Source organism: Zea mays, chromosome 1 (assembly GCF_902167145.1).
Source record: "Zea mays cultivar B73 chromosome 1, Zm-B73-REFERENCE-NAM-5.0, whole genome shotgun sequence".
NCBI classification, from domain to species: Eukaryota; Viridiplantae; Streptophyta; class Magnoliopsida; order Poales; family Poaceae; genus Zea; species Zea mays.
In genome coordinates this window covers 274408544-274417982 of record NC_050096.1, presented here as the reverse complement: position 1 = coordinate 274417982, position 9439 = coordinate 274408544, and positions in this window count along the sequence as shown.

Sequence of the window (9439 nt, the reverse complement as noted above, 5' to 3'; positions counted from 1 at the left end):
GAGTGTCCGACTCGTGGAGCTCTTTGAGGTGAACTCCCAAGCCTTGGAGCGTCCGGGGGAAGGTGACGTTGATGCTGCTCCCCCCGTCCACTAGCACCTTCTTTACCCGGCTCTCTCGGATCACCGGATCGACGAGGAGCGGGTATTTGCCTGGATGGTCAAAATTGAGCCATTGATCCTCCCGAGTGAAAGTGATTGGGTGCTCCGACCACCGGTATGGGGCGGGAGGACCGGTGGTCGCCACCAGTATCTGGCGGTCGTTGAGCTTTTGTTGTCTTTTGTTCTCCTGCGACCCATGTCCGCCGAAGATGACGTTGACCTCCTTGTCAACGCGTGGGAAAGCTCCTCCTCCCCCCTCCTCCTGCCGATGGGGCTGTCGTGGTTCATCTGGTCCTCCCCTCGGCGGAGGAGGCGGTAGAGGTTGGAAGGGTCGGCCGTGCCCGACGGAGTGCTTGAAGTCCCGGCAGTTACGAAGAGTGTGGCGCATGTCCTTGTGGTACGGGCACTGGGCGTCGAGGATGTCGTCCAGCGTGCGCTCGCCTCCACGAGGTCCTCCTCGGGCGCGAGAGGCAGGTGGTCCGGCGGCATGTACTTCCTCGCGAGGCCTCTTCTCCCATCGTTTGTCGGGTTGCTGGTTCGTGTCACGTCGTGGTGCTGCTGGTGCAGACTTTGCTCCTCCGATGAGATCCTGGGCCCGCTCGTCGGCGGTGATGTAGAGGTCTGCTTCCCGGAACAGCTCCTCGGAGGTAGTCGGCGCCTTCTGTAGTATGGCTCGGACGAAGGCCGAGTCATTGGATCCTCTGTAGAAGTCCTCGATCACAGCCGCCTCCGTGACCTCGGGGATGCGATTTCTCATGGTCTGGAACCTTTTAAGGTACGACCGGAGAGTCTCATCCCCCCGGCGCTTGATGGATTTAAGGTCCCATGGTTGCGCTGGCTTGTCGGAGAGGGACTGGAAGTTGGCGGTGAAACGTCGACTGAAGTCTCCCCAGTCGTCGATGCAGTGTCGGGGTAGATGTCGTAGCCACTGTAGCGCATCTTGCCCAAGGACGATGGGCAGATACGTGGTCATGACGTCCTCAGATGCCCCGGCAGCCCGAGCAGCGGTGGTGTAGACGGCTAGCCAACCCCCTGGATCCTGCTTAGGTTCATATTTGTCGACATTGGATACCTTGAAGTTGGGAGGTCATTGGATGGCCCTAAGGCGCGGAGTAAGAGCGGATACTACACACGTGTCCTCCTGTCGTCGGGGACGATGTCTGTCCCGGGGAGGGGAGTGGTGGTTGTGGTTCCTCGACCGTCCCCGGGTGGTACCGCCAGTTGAAGCTGTTGCCGATTCAGTCCTGGTGGCCTGACTTTGAGTTGGGATGCCATGATCCCGATCATATTCCTCCCGACGGCGAATTTTGTTTTCATGCCGCCGTTCGCGCGAAGCATTGATAGAGCTTCGCGCGTCTCGGCGACTGTTGATGGCGTGTCATAGGTCGTTCGGCGGGTGAGCGAGCGGTAGAAGATGGTTGGCTGCCTGAGTGAATAGGCGTCGGTATCCCTCGGCGTCGGGAGTCCGAGGAAGCCCGTCAGCTATCCGAGCTAGTACGCCTCCGACTTCGCTTGGCGTGTTCATAGCTCAGGCGAAGTCGGGATTCAGGTTGCGTCCGAAGAGCGGATTCTCCCGGCGTTGCCTTGCATCTTGCTTGGCTTGCTCCTGAGTCCGTCGGCGATCACGTCGTCGGGAGTTCCTTCGTTCTCTGAAGACGCGTTCTTCCGGAGTTTCTCCTATCTCCGAGACCTCGTCTCGCGAGACAGGCTGCTCCGGATCCCGTTCTCCGGCCGCGTGATGTCGTTGAACGTTCCTGCGTCGGTTCCTCCGTCGGCGGGATTCTCGTTGAGGTGGTTCTTCTCCAGGCGCGGTCGGTTCGTCGTCAGAGACGGCGGGCGACTCCATTCTCCCGATGAAGAGGACGTCGGGGTAGAATGGTGCTGTTGTCGTGGCGAATTTCTTTCCGTTCTCCTTTGAGGCCGGAGGAACGGAAAGAACAACTTGCCCTTCCCTGGTCTCCTTCTTCATCGTGATCCGTGTCCATTCTTTTGTCGGGGAAGTAGACAGCGGAGTTTTCTGGGTCAGCGAGCTCCCAGCTCCAGCCTTTCCGGAGACGATCTTTTTCCGAAGAGCCAGAGGTTGCGTCTCTCCAGCATTTCCGGAGTCCGTTGGAGGAGACTTCTTTTCCGGCGGATCCGCGATACGGTGTAGAATTCCCTCTTCATCTGCTACAGATGAGATCGTCCCGAAGCAGAATACGGATCCAGGACGCATGGCGATCATGCTGTAGAAAGTGATGGCCATTGAGCTAGCTTGGATCGTCGACACACCCCCTACCTGGCGCGCCAGCTGTCGGTGTTTTGGGTCCGACCGCACACCCGGGGTTGCCCCTCAAGGTGTTTTTAGGAGTAGGACAGTGTCGACGACTGTAGCAAAATGGTTCGTGCCGATCACACGAGGGACAATAGACAAGATTTACAGGTTCGGGCCGCTTAGAAAATGCGTAATACCCTACGTCCTGGTGAGTATGTAAACGAGGTTACAAGGGGGGCTCTCTGGATTGAAGACACAGAGAGTTAAGGTGGGTGGCTGAGTAAGATAGGGTCGATCGTTCTGAAGGGGTGCCCCTAGGCCTTATATACTCGACCGTGGGGCAGTACATGTGGATATGATAACAACAAGTAGCTAAAAGGTAGTGAACCTCCTGAGTTTATCCCTACGTAACCTTCGCCGACTTATCCTTGCATGGCTCCGTAGCATGAGGGCTCCAGCGCGGGAAAGTCGGGTCTCCGTTGCGATTTACTCGCTCGACGTTGTGGGCCGTCCGGGTTTGCATCAATCCGGTCTTACGTCTTCTCTGCTTTGTTGGTCGTTTCTCCTCAGGCCCACGAAGGAATGACCTTACGATTTATTGGGCCCTTGGGCCTTTCGTGAGGTCTTTTACTCCTTTAGTGGACCCAGGGGATATCTATCCCCCACACAAGCAATTTTTCATTTTCATCTCTAAGGCTAGCAAGAGAAATGTTCAATTTTTCAATCTTAGCAAGCAAATCATTATTATCATTTCTAAGATTGGGAATTGAAACATTACAAGCAATGGAATCAACCTTAGCTAACAAATTAGCATTCTCATTTCTAAGGTTGTCTATAGTCTCATGGCAAGTGCTTAGCTCACTAGATAATTTTTCACATTTTTCAACTTCTAGAGCATAAGCATTTTTAATTTTAACATGCTTTTTGTTTTCCTTGACTAGGAAGTCCTCTTGGGAGTTTAAGAGATCATCCTTCTCATGGATGACACTAATTAATTCATTTAATTTCTCTTTTTGTTGCATGTTTAAGTTGGCAAAAAGAGTACGCAAATTATCTTCCTCATCACTAGCATTATCATCGCTAGAGGATTCATATCTAGTGGAGGATTTAGATTTAACCTTTTTCTTTTTGCCGTCCTTTGCCATGAGGCACTTGTGGCCGACGTTGGGGAAGAGAAGTCCCTTGGTGACGGCGATGTTGGCGGCATCCTCGTCGTCGGAGGAGTCGCTAGAGCTTTCGTCGGAGTCCCACTCGCGACAAACATGGGCATCGCCGCCCTTCTTCTTGTAGTACCTCTTCTTCTCCTTTCTTCTCCCCTTCTTGTCGTCGCCCCTGTCACTGTCACTAGAAATAGGACATTTTGCTATAAAGTGACCGGGCTTACCACACTTGTAGCAAACCTTCTTGGAACGGGGCTTGTAATCTTTCCCCCTCCTTTGCTTGAGGATTTGGCGGAAGCTCTTGATGACGAGCGCCATTTCCTCATTGTCGAGCTTGGAGGCGTCGATGAGTGTTCTACTCAGTGTAGACTCCTCCTTCTTCTCCTCCGTCGCTTTGAATGCGACCGGTTGAGCTTCGGACGTGGAGGGGACGTCAAGCTCGTTGATCTTCCTTGAGCCTTTGATCATAAACTCAAAGCTCACAAAATTTCCGATTACTTCCTCGGGAGTCATTAGTGTATATCTAGGATTGCCACGAATTAATTGTACTTGAGTAGGGTTAAGGAAAATAAGTGATCTTAGAATAACCTTAACCACCTCGTGGTCATCCCATTTCTTGCTCCCGAGGTTGCGCACTTGATTCACCAAGGTTTTGAGCCGGTTGTACATGTCTTGTAGCTCCTCCCCTTGGCGAAGACGGAAGCGACCGAGCTCCCCCTCGATCGTTTCCCGCTTTGTGATCTTGGTGAGTTCATCACCCTCGTGGGCAGTCTTGAGCACGTCCCAAACTTCTTTGGCGCTCTTTAATCCTTGCACCTTGTTGTACTCCTCCCTACTTAGAGAGGCGAGGATTATGGTTGTGTCTTGGGAGTTGAAGTGCTCGATTTGGGCCACCTCGTCCTCATCATAATCCTCATCCCCTACGGATGGTACCTGTGCTCCAAACTCAACAACATTCCATATACTTTTTGTGGAGTGAGGTTAGGTGATATTTCATTAAATCACTCCATCTAGCATAATCTTCACCGTCAAAGGTTGGCGGTTTGCCTAATGGAACGAAAAGTAATGGAGTATGTCTAGAAGTACGAGGATAATGTAAGGGGATCTTACTAAACTTCTTGCGCTCATGGCGCTTAGAAGTTACGGAGGGCGCGTCGGAGCCGGAGGTGGAAGGTGATGAAGTGTCGGTCTCGTAGTAGACCACCTTCCTCATCTTCTTTATCTTGTCGCCACTCCGATGCGACTTGTGGGAAGAAGCTTTCTTCTCCTTCCCCTTTCCCTTTTTGCGGGACTCTTCCGATGAAGCCTTCCCGTGGCTTGTAGTGGGCTTTTCGCCGGTCTCCATCTCCTTCTTGGTGTGATCTCCTGACATCACTTCGAGCGGTTAGGCTCTAATGAAGCACCGACTCTGATACCAATTGAAAGTCGCCTAGAGGGGGGGTGAATAGGGCGAAACTGAAATTTACAAAGTTAATCACAACTACAAGCCGGGTTAGCGTTAGAAATATAATCGAGTCCGCGAGAGAGGGTCAAAAACAAATCGCAAGCAAAATAAGAAGTGTGACACGCGGATTTGTTTTACCGAGGTTCGGTTCTCGCAAACCTACTCCCCGTTGAGGTGGTCACAAAGACCGGGTCTCTTTCAACCCTTTCCCTCTCTCAAACGGTCCCTCGGACCGAGTGAGCTTTCTCTTCTCAAATCAACCGGGAACAAAACTTCCCCGCAAGGACCACCACACGATCGGCGTCTCTTGCCTTGGTTACAATTGAGTATTGATCACAAGAAAGAATGAGAAAGAAGAAAGCGATCCAAGCGCAAGAGCTCAAAAGAACACAACAAATCACTCTCACTAGTCACTAAAGCTTTTGTGGAATTGGGAGAGGATTTGATCACTTGGGTGTGTCTTGTATTGAATGCCTAGCTCTTGTAAGTGGTTGGAAGTGTGAAAACTTGGATATCTTGAATGTGGGGTGGTTGGGGGTATTTATAACCCCAACCACCAAACTAGCCGTTTGGTGGGGCTGTCTGTCGCATGGTGCACCAGACAGTCCGGTGCACACCGGACAGTGTCCGGTGCGCCAGCCACGTCACCAGGCCGTTGGGTTCCGACCGTTGGAGCTCTGACTGCTGGGCCCGCCTGGATGTCCGATGGCGCACCGGACATGTACTGCAGAGTGTCCGGTGCGCCACTTCACGCGTGCCTGACTTCTGCGCGCTCTGGCGCACATTTAATGCTTCTGCAGTTGACCGTTGGCGCGAAGTAGCCGTTGCTCCGCTGGCTCACCGGACAGTCCGGTGTACACCGGACATGTCCGGTGAATTATAGCGGAGCGAATTCCCGAAGCTGGCGAGTTCCAGAGTCGCTCTCCCCTGGGGCACCGGACACTGTCCGGTGTACACCGGACAGTCCGGTGAATTATAGCGAAGTGCCTCTGGATTTTCCCGAAGGTGAGGAGTTCAGCGTGAAGTCCCCTGGTGCACCGGACAATACGATGCACCAGACCAGGGCACAGTTTGGTTATCCCTTGCTCTCTTTGTTGAACCCAATTCTTGGTCTTTTTATTGGCTAAGTGTGAACCTTTGGCACCTGTATAACTTATACACTAGAGCAAACTAGTTAGTCCAATTATTTGTGTTGGACAATTCAACCACCAAAATCAATTAGGAACTAGGTGTAAGCCTAATTCCCTTTCAGTGAGGTTTATCTAAACTCACTCAACAATCTAGGGTTCACCTAGAGCAAGCGCTAAAGCGGTCTAACTAACCTAAGCACTTCGCAAAGCACCTACGCTAATCACCGAGTGATTCTATTAAGCACTTGGGTGTAAGAGCACTTGGGAATGTCTACTATATGCCTTGGTATGTCTCTTGGGCTCCCACACTTGGAAATGGCCGGTTGGGGGTGTATTTATAGCCCCCAACACAAATAGAGCTGTTAGAGAAAAGCTGCTGCTTTCTGCGGCACACCGGACAGTCCGGTGGTGCACCGGACATCACACTGTAGCCTGTCCGGTGTGCCTAGCTGTTGCCCTGTCAGAGCAGGTGACCGTTGGCGCCGCAGGCTTTCCACACTGGACAGTTCAGTCCTCACACCGGACAGTCCGGTGGTCTTCTCTCTGGGTGCCACCTGGAACTAGCCGTTGGGCTGGGGTTCCTTGGTTCACCGGACAGTCTGGTGCTCCACGCACAGACAGTCCGCAGGCAGCACACTTGGACTTTTCTTGGATCTTTTTAATGTCTTCTTTTGAGGTGTTGTTTTCCTCAATTCCTTAGTCCAAGTTAATCTTGCATCTTGTGAACTACAAACACAAACACTAGAAAACTTATTAGTTCACGGATTATGTTGATCATCAAACACCAAAACTTAATTAGCCAAATGGCCCGGGGTCCATTTTCCTTACACTTCTCTTCAGCTCTACATCGATTAGAGGTGTCTAGGGTGGCTTGCCGACCCTAGACGAAGCCTAGGATCTCTCCTCCCCGGCGGGGTCCCTCCCGGGAGCGAGATTCAGGCGCCACCGGCGAACTCCGCCACCCCTGCGCACACGCGGACCGTTCGACCCATCACGCAGGGAACCCGAATCCTACGCCAGGTCACGGACCGTCTGGCCCACCGTCCGCGTCTGTGCAGAGAGCATCGCCACAGGTTCTCAACGCAGTGATTGGCGCCCGGATCGGCGCCAACAAATCCCTCTCCGGTATTCTCGTTCTTAGGGCTTGTTTGGGAGCAAAGAAATTGGAGGTGACTAAGAGCATCTTCAATAACTCCTAATAATTAGTCTTCCAATATTTTTATTTAGGATCTCTCAAAACTATTAAGGGTTAAAAATGGACTAGTTTTCTAATAGTTTCTTGTTTTCATTTCCCAAAACTATTTACAATACTCTTTGTGGGCCGACCTCACCTCGCGACATACTCTCTAATTTCAAATTTATAATATATAAGTAGTAGTAGAACAATTCTTAACATATACGACCAGTGAAGAATGTGAAGATGTAAACTTGTAGTAGTAGACAGCAAGCAAAATCACCCTTCATGACCATTCTGGCCAAATAAATTGTAGTGATACCAGGTAGGAAACTCAGTGAGAACCAAATATAGGTTGACAAATGACTATAATATTTCTCATAGACCATTATTGTTTATGTAAGAATTGATAGAAAGAATGATAACGACTTATCGAAGCATGGCATACAATGCTTAATCACAAAGCTGCTTACATTGTTTTTATATCAGAATAATGTAGCGCAACATCAGTAAAGAATCCAATATTTACATGGTATTACTTAATCACAATTAAATATGTAGAAATTATTTGAGGAAACTAAATTAAGGTAAATATGTGGCACTGAATAAATGGTAACTGGTTAACAGGGCTGAAGTGACAATATTTGCTGCATAAACACAAAATTCAATTAATGGTGTAGTATGATGGCCAAGAAACAAATCGAGGATTATATCATGAATGTAATAGGGAAAGTTGAGGTTCTGTCGAAGCAAGTCAAAAAAGAGAAGCTATCTTCAAGCACTTTAATAGTTGGTACCTACAAAATCAACCTCGAAAGGCGGTTATCAACTACAGAAATTTAAGATGTCAATTTCATCACAGCAGACCATACCTTTTTGTCTTCTCCTATTTTCCCTTGGCAACCACACCAAATTTAAGGAAAAGAAAACAAAACCAAACACGTGTGCGTCGGTCGCCATGGCCATGACAACCGAGGGGAGGGCGAGTATTCTGTCTCCGATTCGTCGTCGTCCACCTCTTGCTCGTGGTAGCTGACCATGCGGCAAAGGCGAGAGTTCAAGTGTACCGGTCGGCAAGCCGGAGGTGAGGACCGAAACCAGCAGGGAAAGGCGTACTCGATCGTGTCCACGTGACGCCGCGACGCAGGAGTGAGTGGAGCAGCAGGTGGCCAAGGTTGTCGCCTCACCGGATGGATTGGGCTTCAGCTTCATGGGCGGCGAAGGAGGAGGATGAGGGTAGGCATGATCGTACGAAGTCCACGAGGAGACTAGAGTAGGCAAGAAGATTCAAACGCCAGGAAAACCAACGTCTGAAATCCTAACGTCTGAAATCCTAAGCGTTAAAGACAAATCTAACGGCTACGAAATTTTGGAGCGACGTGGATAGGCTCTGAGGCACCGTTTCCATCTGGCTTTAATAATAAGGAAATATGTGCACGTTCTTGGAAGATGGAAACATGTAAAAAGCGATCAGAGTTACATCATTCGTCAAGAACAAGGACAAAGTTTAGCCAGACACTACACTAGTTTACCTTAATTAAAAGCTGAAACCTCAACAGAAAACATGAATTGACACAGGTACCGTGTGTTCTTTACATGGTCACCCTGATCCACAAAGTTGTACTACAAGAGTCCCTGCACGACTGATAGCATTTACGTGCATGATTACACATCAGGCAGGGCGGTCCAGCATTATTCCAGCTACAAAATCCCAAGCACCATGTCGGTAGCAGTGACTTGATCAAGCCAGTGTGATCGAAGTAAGAATATTGCTGGGTGTCTGAGTGGTCATAAAGAAACCTTTTCTTCTCTTTTCTTTCTTTTGCAAGCTGATGTATTCATGTATCAGAATGAAGTTCACATCATAGCACTATGGAAAGGTGGTTAGCACCATATGGACACTTCATCGTTTTAACTATATTCTTAGGGTGCAAAATGAACAGATTGTTGGAAAATGCACCAAATTACCCGTGTCACATTCAGGACAGCACCAACATGAATATCACCTTTCACTCTTCAAAATACACGATGATCCTCACGAACCTGGAGAAAAAGTAGCCAAAGGATAATTATATTCGCTCATTTGTCATCATCTGTGTTACTAAACTGTAAGAGACGATGAGGACTGACCTTGAGGGGAAGATATACAGTGCAATCAATCATATTGATGTAGTGCAT